The sequence below is a fragment of the Acinonyx jubatus genome, chromosome A3 (genome assembly GCF_027475565.1).
Source record: "Acinonyx jubatus isolate Ajub_Pintada_27869175 chromosome A3, VMU_Ajub_asm_v1.0, whole genome shotgun sequence".
Classification (NCBI taxonomy): Eukaryota; Metazoa; Chordata; class Mammalia; order Carnivora; family Felidae; genus Acinonyx; species Acinonyx jubatus.
Genome location: NC_069388.1, coordinates 49,491,782 through 49,502,192, shown reverse-complemented (window position 1 = coordinate 49,502,192; position 10,411 = coordinate 49,491,782). Strand labels below are relative to the sequence as shown.

Genomic DNA, 10,411 nt, shown 5'->3' with positions numbered 1-10,411 from the left:
TTACAACCCCACATCCAACAGAAGAAGGCAAGCAAGACTCAATATATCCTGACCCAAATCTAGCCACAGAAGGTGGCCAGGAAGTTTCATTGCTCCACTGTAATCAAAATGGAGTCCTACTGATGACATGAGGTAAGACTGGCAGCATCAGCAAGGGGAATTGATTCATAGCTCTTCTGACAGGGACCAGAGGAGGCATTCTGCTTCCCTACTATGAGACACTGGGCACTCAAGATGCACCACTATAGGGAATCCCACTACAAGAATGGCCCAACCTAGGAAGCGCTCTTCATCTCTTTGGGCCAGAAGCTCCCTTCCCCCACATAAGGGTAACAGCCTAAAGTGCCTTCAATTTGGAGTGTAAAGACATGACTTAAGTCTTACCCCTGAGAACTGTGTGTTGCCTTTGTTTATTCACTTGTAAGATGGAAATCAAACCACCTATATGAGAATGAAAATGGATGGTGCAAATAGAGATACTCCCACAACAGTGGTATAAATTGGTTATAAGTTCACATTCTTCCATGTCTCAGCTCACCTTCAGTATTCTCCAGGCTCACAGTCAGTATAAGAACAAGTGCAAATAACTGAAGTCTCCTATCACAAATAGGTTTTATCATTCACTGAGAGATAAGATATAAAAACATATTTGCTGAAAGAACAGATAGAAAATGGTAGGCCAAAACAAAAGTAACTGGAGTTTTAAATTCTCAGCATGAGGGTAAATTTCCCCCCTACTAAAAATGTCCTAGTCTTCTTCAGGAAGTAAGAATAGTGTAGATAGAACAACATGACTCCAAGGTCCAAATTCAAATGACACCAACCCAAACAGGAACAAGTTTACCAACAAGTGACTACACATACCATTCTTTCATTACGCCCAGTTTCCTTTTCTTTGAAGTGGGAAAAGTAATCCTACTCCACAGGGTTGAGGCAAAGCTCCAGAGAGATGACATCAGTGAAATATTCAGTAGAGATTAAGTGACAAGGTTTTGTCTTCTGTATAGGAACTCTCCTCTTCCTCACTAGACTCCAGTAGAGATTCCTCACAAGACCCAAAAGTACTTAAGTACAGCTAGAGTTGCAACAACCCCTAACAACTCAGGGACCATGCCTCAAGACAGAGATATGTATTTATGGATAAATTTTCTCTCTGGCTGGGCCAACTATGTCTGATACTCCCCTAAGTACACTGAAAGTGTACTTCCACGTTTGAGAGCCCATCCTCTCCTGGGACAGCTTGTAGGAGGTTCAGGGCCCTCTGGAAATAGTTTACTGGACAAAATTATCTACAGTCACATACTCTTTGAAAGGCTTGGTACTAGCCCTGGAAAAACAATTGAATCATGGGAGGACATCAAACAGTGGAGATAACTATATTAAACACCTGAATTTAAACACCACATAAAATAATTGTGATTTTGCATTTAGAATACATATGTATATAATTACACATAATAAGTAACCATGGACCTGACTTTGTTTTATTAAGAATAACTTATATGCTTTTTGCTATTTATGGAAATACAAGGTGGATTAGGCCCTTTATTCCAGAGTGAGGTGTAACAAAACCTTCTTGTTTCTGACAAAGGTTACCCCTTACTCAGCAAGGTAAGTTTGCATGGGGACTAAACGTCCTATAGGAAAAAAAACTATTAAGGACCCTAGACTTTTCTAGTTTGAGACCTGAGGAAAACACATTTGATGGTTTGGGATTGGCACCAAATTTAATAATAGGAAATTACAATAGGCTACCCTCAGGTAACATAATTCGAAGGAAGGGGAGTCCAACATGGTGACCTCTGTTTGAACCCTGGAATCCAAGTGTGCTTGGTAATGTGGTTAGTTCTGACATTTCCTGTTTTCACGGACTGAGGAATGGCTGCAATTTTACTCTACATGCAAGTTAGCAAGTTAGCCTGCCAGTTTCATAGATTTGAGCAGAAGACATGATGCCTAAGGTGTCACACCATGCCAGGCAGCATAAACTTCATGTACACATCAGTTCTCCTGCCCCCAAGGTACACACAGGGGCAGTTAGGAGTTGGGCGCAGATGAATGCTGCACATGCACTGGGTCTGTGTCAGAGCTGAGAATAATGAGCTTGGGAAAACCTAATTTGTAACGGGGACTCCTAGAAATCCTGCCCAAACTTTTCTGTCAAGAGAGCTATTATTTTCATTGTACTGGTCATGCAATTAATCTACCCTCTGCTCAGGAGAGTGACAGTATATCTTCCAAGACTGCTTGCTATACTAATATCCTTGTAAATATAGTACAGAACAAAAACTGATATAAGACATTCAGAAACACTTTGGAGAATTGTCTCCCAATACTGCCATGACATCTTTCATCAAAGAACTTGACCTCTCCCAGCAAAAATCCTCCCCTTGATTTTAGAACATTATTTCAAAACTAATTTCTTCCAGGAGTTTTTCTCTCACCCTTCCAAAACTTGATCCTTGGTTATACTCCTCTATTGCTGTAATCCAAACACACTGTATTTTTCCACCATGACTAAGCACTTTCTATATGAATTTCTTATTGTAGGAATGCCTTCCAACCACAAATGACAGTAGCAACAGGTCTATCATGTTTGCTGTTTACATTAAGCATTAATCACTGTGCTAGGTTTACTGTAGGAGCCCCTTGTATATTTGTTAGTTGTATATATAAATTTTGACACCCTTATAGCTTTATCACTTATGCAATCATGCTCCTGATTAAATCTCTGGTACTAGTTTCCTACTAGGTGTGCCATTGTTTAGCAAACTTGACAGTATACCTTAAAATGGTGACTGTGTGTTCTCTGCCTAAAAATCCCAAACGTGGGAGAGAGGAGTTAAAATGTCGGAGACTAGGGGGACACAGGGCTTTCCTCATCACTCAAACTCAGGTGTATTGATGTCAGGTCACTGGGAACACCCAGGAAATTGATCTGTGGAGCAGCAGAAGGATCTCCACGGTGGGAGGGAGACACCTTGCCAGGTGCAAGGTGCGTGGCTGTAAATTGGGGGAGAGAAAAGCAACAGTGCCATGGAAGGGAGGAAATCCTTTCTGTGGAGAGACAAAAGGGAGAGAAAGAGAAAGGGGTTGAGAAAGTGTGGCATCAAGTTAGCACGTGAGGAAAACCTCTCTGGACCACAGACTGGGGAGCTATAAGTAGAGTATTCCAGTTCTTTTTTGCAACCAGCTTTTGGAGCTCAGACCCTGAGATTTGGGGAGTGCATGACTTTCTCTGGAGCAGAGCTGTGGCATGCTCTCCTGGAGAGGAGAGAGCTGGCCCCAGAGTGCATAATGCGGTGTAGAGATCCCTGGGTGCCCTGGGAAAGAACAGTCCCTTTCCTGGAGTACTTTTGGAAGAAGGTTTATTGCCACTCCAAGGACAAAAGACCCTGCAGGTGGTCAAAGATCTTTCATCAGTGGAGAGGCTCTACTCCAGAGGAGGAGAGGCTCTACTCCAGAGGAGGAGAGCAGATCTGAACCGTGCCATGTCCTTTAAGACACTGGGTTTTGAATCCCAGACACATGCCAAAGAAAAAACACAGTAGAGGTGTGGCGCGGGACAAGCTCACTGCCCTCAGTATACTGTGAGGGCTGCCTGAACAGCAGGGTTGAGATCCCCAGTCCAGGAATGAAAGAGTGGGATGGCACCATTTTCCCCTGAACACCAACAAGGTGGGACTTCAGAGAGTAACAGAGCAGCCCTCTATCGAGGCAGGACCCTTTCACACCAAACCCTGCCCCCTCTGCCTGGCAATGGTTTGTTTATTGGGGCAAGAGTGACTCTGAGCCAATATAGCTGGCCTCTGCTCCAGACCAGCACAACCAGTATCTCCAAGGCACCAACACATAACTTTTTTTTCTTTTTTTCCTCCTTCTCTTTTTTATTTTGGAATCAGACTCATAGTGTCTTGCATTATTTTTCGTTTCCTTTTCTCTCTCTCCTTTTTTTTTTTTTTGATCAGGATTTTTTATTCTTTTCTTTTTCTTTCTTTCTTCTTCTGCTTTTTCCCCTTTCTTTTTCTGCAGATTCACTCTTACAGTTTTTTTATTCTCTGTTTTGTTTTTGTTTTTTTTTTTTTTGTTCCCTTTCCCTTTCTCTTTTCTGGGGGTCAGGTTTCCTCTCCCCTTTTTCTCCATGGTTACTTCAACAAATCAAAGTACTCTTAGTTAAAGGTCCAAATACTCCACCACTGTAGCAAAGAGGAGCTCTGCAGAGGACTGACCAATAGGGGAGATAAGCCAAAACACAACAGCCGAGTGCACACAACATACAGCAGAAACACTTCCTGGAGTGCCAAGCCCTGGACAGTGTATGACCCCTTCTTAATGTAGTAGTACCCTCAGGTGCAGGAAACATAACAAGCTCTTAAAACACTCAAAAGACAGAGGCATCTGGGTGGCTCAGTCGGTTAAGCATCCAACTTCAGCTCATGTCATGATCTTGCAGCTCATGGATTCGAGCCCTGTGTCAGGCTCTGTAGCCACACAATGAAGAAAAAGTTCTCAGACACTTAGACTGAGCAGATGTGCAGGGTTGCCTCTGCCAGCAAAAACAGCAGCAGCAGCAGCAAAATGTACATAGTCTTCATTTCATCTTTGCCAGGTATAAACATCAAAGAATGTCAAAGTATTGGAAGAAAACACAAAGAACCTCCAGACATAAACCAAACACACATTTGGTGTTTATGTGAAAGCATTCAGAAAAGAAGTACACTTCCAGACAATTACAATGGGTCCCTAACTGGCTTCTGGGGGATCATGGAGCTCTGTTCTCATAATGCTATCATGTTTGACAGCTTTGAGACCAGAACATCCCTGACATTTCAGTAATTGCCCCACTCACTTTCCCAGGGCTTACAATACACTCTTTAAAAATAACTCCACAGGGCTCTGTGCTGACAGCTCAGAGCCTGGAGCCGGCTTCGGATTCTGTGTCTCCCTCTCCCTCTCTCTCTCTCTGCCCCTCCCCCTGTTCACGCTCAATCTCTCAAAAATAAATAAATATTTTTTAAAAATTAAAACACCCAAAAGACAGAAACTTAGCCAAAATGACAAAATGGGGGAATTCTTCCCAAAAGAAAGGTCAGGAAGAAATCACAGCCAGGGACTTGCTCAAAACAGATTTAAGCAATATATCTGAACAAGAATTTAGAATTACAGTCATAAAACTACTACTAGCTGGCTTGATAAAAGCATAGGAGACACCAGAGAAACCCTTGCTGCAGAGATCCAAGACCTAAGAACTAGTCAGGCTGAATTTTAAAATGCTATGAGATGCAACTGAGATGCAAAATAAACTGGGTATAGTGACAGTGGGAACTGAAAAAGCAAAACAAGAATAAGAAGAGTGAGCAAAGGGGGCAGAATGTTATTTGAACAAATTATATCTGAGAACTTCCCTAATCTGGGGAAGGAAACAGGCATCCAAATCCAAAAGGCACAGAAAACTCCCTTCAAAATCAATAAAAACAGATCAACACCATGACATATCATAATGAAACTTGCAAAATAGAAAGATAAAGAGATAATTCTGAAAGCAGCTAGGGACAAAAAGTCCTTAATCTACAAGGGCAGACACATAAGGTTAGTAGCAGACTTGTCCACTGAAACCTGGCAGATGAGAAGGGAGTGGCAGAAACTATTCAATGTGCTGAATAGGAAAAATATGTAGCTAAGAATCCTTTATCCAGCAAGGCTGTCATTCAGAATAGAAGAGATAAACACTTTCCCAGACTAACAAAATCTAAAGGAGTTTGGAACCACCAAACCAGCCCTGCAAGAAATTTTAAGGGGGACTCTCTGGAGAAGAAAAAAGACTAAATCAACAGGACTACAAAGGACCAGAGAATATTACCAGAAATACCAACAGATATACCTACAGATAACACAATGGCACTAAATCCATATCTTTCAATAATAACTCTGAATGTCAATGGACTGAATGCTCCAATCAAAAGACAAAGGGTATCAAAATGGATTTAAAAACATAATATTTATCTATATGTTGCCTACAAGAGACTCATTTTAAACCTAAAGACACTTGCATATTGAAAGTGAGGGGAGGGAGGGGAGGAGTTAAGATGGCAGAGCATCATGGAGACCCTGAGCTTGTCTCGTCTCTGAAACGCAGCTAGATCAGCACCAAACCATTTTGAACACCTAGGAAATTGATCTGAGGATTAGCACAAAAATCTGCATAACTTGAGCCTCAGAACTCAGCAGGTATGCAGTGCAGAGAGGTGAACTGGTGGAGAGAAAAGCCTTGGAGGGTAGGGAGTCATTTTTGATGAGAGAAGACAGAGAGAGAAAGAGAAAGGGGGAGAGTGCAGCACATTGGGATAGTGCAAGGAAAGCACTCCCCCCTGAAAGTTCCTGGAGAGAAAGAGAAAGAGTGAAAACACTCACAGGGAACTGAACAAGAAATCTATTCCCCAAAACCATTGATGGGGAGAAAGAAGATTTCAATACCACCAGGATTCTATAAACAGTGGAGCACAGAATCTGAAGTTTCAGAGCTCAGTGCCTGGCAGTGTTGTGGGGAGGAAGTAGGGTGAATCCCCACGTGAAGGTAGTAGGGTCTGAGGGATCCATGTGCCACACGGGGAGAAGCAGTTCCCCTGCTTGAAGTGCATTTGGTAGAGGCCATATGGCCTCCTTGCAGGCAAAGGTCCCAGTGGACCCTTGAGAGCAGCCATGTCTCCTGGCATTAGGACAAAGACACAAGGGTGCTTCAAAACCTGGCACAGGCTATGTGTTGTGATTTGCCATAATCTATGATCATCTGTTGCTACATGACTGCACGAATGTTTTCTAGGGCAAGCCGGCATCCAGCCATTGCTCAGCAAGACCTTCCCCCAGAGAGTGGTCTCAGGTCCAAGCCCCAGGGGTCTCTGAAGTGTGGGGTTTTAAAACACAACACCATCTGAGACAAAACTCTGGAGGGAGGTGCTGCCTGGTAGGCGGACAGATTGGACACAGACAGGGTAGAGCAGGGAGTAGATAGAGTCTCGAGACAAAGGAGGGGTGCTTAATAGCAGGGCTACCAACACTGCTCCACCCCAATAAGCTAACCAGAACCACCTAGTAGAGAATAGAGTTGTTACACCAAGCCCTGCCCAACTGTGCCCTCCAAGCACATCCCCCAGAAGAACAGCATGTCACTCCACCCATTTAGTGTACAGAATATAGACAGCTTCATAGTTTCAGTTCTGGGAAACTGGAGGTAACTTAATTCCAATTTTATTCTGTTTGCTCATTCACTTATTTGTTCATTTTTTGGCTTCTGTTTTTGCTTAAATTGTTTTCTTTTTTCTTTCTTTTCTTTTTTCCTTGAAGGAGATTAATTTTTTGATTTTTAAAAAATTTTTTAAAATTCATTCTCTTCATTTTCTTTTCATTTTCTTTATTTTCTACTTCATTTTCTTTATTCTATTTTATTAAAGAAATTTTTAAATTTTTTCTTACTTTTTCTTCTTCTTTCCTTTCCCTCTTTTCTCTATTCTGTCAATCTTCTTTCTTTTTTTAAGAATATCAATGGTTTTATTTTAAAATATCTATTCCTATTTTCTCAAATTGGTTGTCATCTCTTTTGTTGTTGTTGTTGGACAAGTTCATTCGAATCAAAATATTAAGTAGGAACACAAGTTAATGAGTCAGCCCCCTAATAATGCACACTTCTGTGAGCTCCAGCCCTGTATTTAGTCTCAAACCACCCTTCTGCACACTGTAAAGATTTTGGTGCAACACATCACACCTAGGGAAAGGCACAATGTATCTCACGCTTATCAAATCCAAAGGCGGGAAGTCACTCTCAAATGTTAAGTTTGGGTTCTGGGTTTATTTGGGTAAGAATTTCCCTCAGCTCCCATCAATCCTAGCTGAAGTGAATCTCTTTCCATCACCAACCCAGGAGAAACCCACCAAATTCATATATTATCTGTTAACAAAATAAAAACAGAAGACTAAAAAATGAAGTAGGTTATCAAGTCCTTGAATAGAAAGCTACTTGGCTTGGACAAGAACATATAACTTGGATCTAAGATGATGATGAGGGAGGAGAGATTCTGAGGGAATCTTGTCTGAGGAAGTCTCAGGTCATTAGAAAAAAAAAAACAAAACAGGAAGGTTATCACCGTAGCTCAGAGACCAAAAGCTCTCACGTGTGTGTGTAAGGAAATAGGTAGCAAGAAGGGAAGATTGGAGTAGGAATCCTGTCTTCAGTCTTGAACTACTTCCCACTGCAATCAATAAGGCTGCACCATGGAGTTTAACATTAATGGCAATGCTCTATGATGTCCACCATCATTGCCTTCTTCCAGCTGAAGAGAAGTTATCCTGTGCCGGCCCCTGCTGCTACTGCAATGCAGAGGTATCCATTATAGGTCATGAAGATAAGCATGAGGAAATAGCTGATGACCACGTGGATGGCATGCAGCACTGTTTGCAGGAGACAAGGAAAGCTCAGCATCTGCTGCCCAACAGTCTGTGTGTCCCCATAAGGATGTCTCCTTTTGGTCCTGGTACAGGCATGGAATTGTAGCAGATGCTGACTTGTGACTTATGCAGCAGGCTTTCTCAGGCTATCTTGAGTCTTTCATAGAACATTGCTAGTAAAAACACTGCCAAGAAAGCTCCTGCCATTTCTCAAGCTGTATTGACCACCAACCAGAAAACAGTAGTTCCACATTCTTAAAGCCAAAGTAGAAGGTCATAGGCATCACCATGTTGCCTATTCCCCCACCATAAGAGTAGTGTGCTGAAGTGGTCAGGTGGTGGTGGTGAGAAGGCACTGTTGTACTGTTTTTCAGCCATATGGCTTGTCCCCTTATGGTGGGAATGGTCCACATTTCCAGGAAAAGTTGAGGGTCAGCAGAATATTCTTCTAGATCCAGTCCTGCCACCAGCACCTCCCTCTTAGAACTTTAATGCATCACCACACCTATCAAGCTTCTTTCAGCAAGCAGACAGAAACACACATGGGATCTAACTTTTTTTATTTGATTTTTTGTTTTACTTTTAATTTCTTAAGTTTTTTTATTTTATTAATTTTTTTCCTCTTCCAAACTGGCAAAATAAAGGAATTCACCCCAAGGAAAGAATAGGAAGAAGTGACAGGGACTTAATCAACACAAATAAGTAAGATGTCTGAACTAGAATTTAGAACCAATATAATGAGACTACTGGCTAGGGTTAAAAAAGCATAGAAGACACCAGAGAATCCCATTGTGCAAGATGAAAGGAATACAATCTAGTTAGGCCAAAATTAAACATGCTATAACTAAGAAGCAATCCTGAATGGATGCCACAATAGGTAGGATGAACAAAGCAGAGTGGTGAATCAGCAACTATAGAAGATAAAATTATGGAGAATAATGAAGCAGAAAAAAAGAAGGAAACAAAGGCAAAAGAACATGATACAAGACCTAGAGAACACTCTGACTTATTAAAAAGGATTCACATCCAAATCCTAGGAGTCCCAGAAGATGAAGAGAGAGAAAAGGGGGCAGAAGGTTGATGTGAGCAAATCATGCCAGAAAACTTTCCTAATCTGGGGAAGGACACAGACATCGAAATCCAAAAGCCACAGAGAACTCCAAATAGATTCAACAAAAACCAAACATCACCATGGCATATGATAGTCAAACTCACAAAATACACAGGCAAGGAAATTATGAAAGCAGGAAGGGAAAAACATCCTTAACCTACAAGGGAAGACAGATCAGCATCAGACCTATCCACAGAAACTTGGCAGTCCAGAAAGTGGTGGTAGGATATATTCAGAAAAATATGCAGCCAAGAATTCTTTATCCAGCAAGGGTGTCATTCAAAATAGAGGGGAGGGATAAAGATTTTCCCAGACAAACAAGAACTTAAGGGGTTTGTGACCACTAAACAGGTCCTGTAAGAAATTTTAAGGGGCATTCTTTGAGTGGACAAAAGACAAAACAAAACAAACAAACAAAAAAACCCAAAAGCAACAAACACTACAAAGGACCAGGGAACATCACAAGAAATACCAACTCCACAGGCAACACACTGGAACCAAATTCATATCTTTCAGTACTCACTCTAAATGTAAATGGACTAAGTGATCCAATAAAAAAACATAGGGCTCAGAATGGATAAGAAAACAAGCCCCATATAAATGCTGCTTACAAGAGACACATTTTAGACCTAAAGAAACCTGTAGATTTAAAGTAAAGGGATGGAACATGTTAATGGTCTTCAAGAGAAATCTGGAATAGCCATACTTCTATCAGACAAAATAATTTTAAAATAAAGACTGTAACAAGAAATGAAGAAGGGCATTGTATCATAATTAAGGGGTCTATCCACCTTAATTATGAATATCTAACAGTTATAAATATTTATGCACAAATGTGGAAAACACCCAAATATATAAATC

The 10,411-nt window shown here is 41.3% G+C and overlaps 1 pseudogene; it reads right to left on the bottom strand.

Moving 5' to 3' along the window:
- Positions 1–7,346: 7,346 nt before the first annotated feature.
- On the bottom strand, positions 7,347–10,165 carry LOC128311170 (high affinity copper uptake protein 1-like; annotated as a pseudogene).
- Positions 10,166–10,411: the final 246 nt, after the last annotated feature.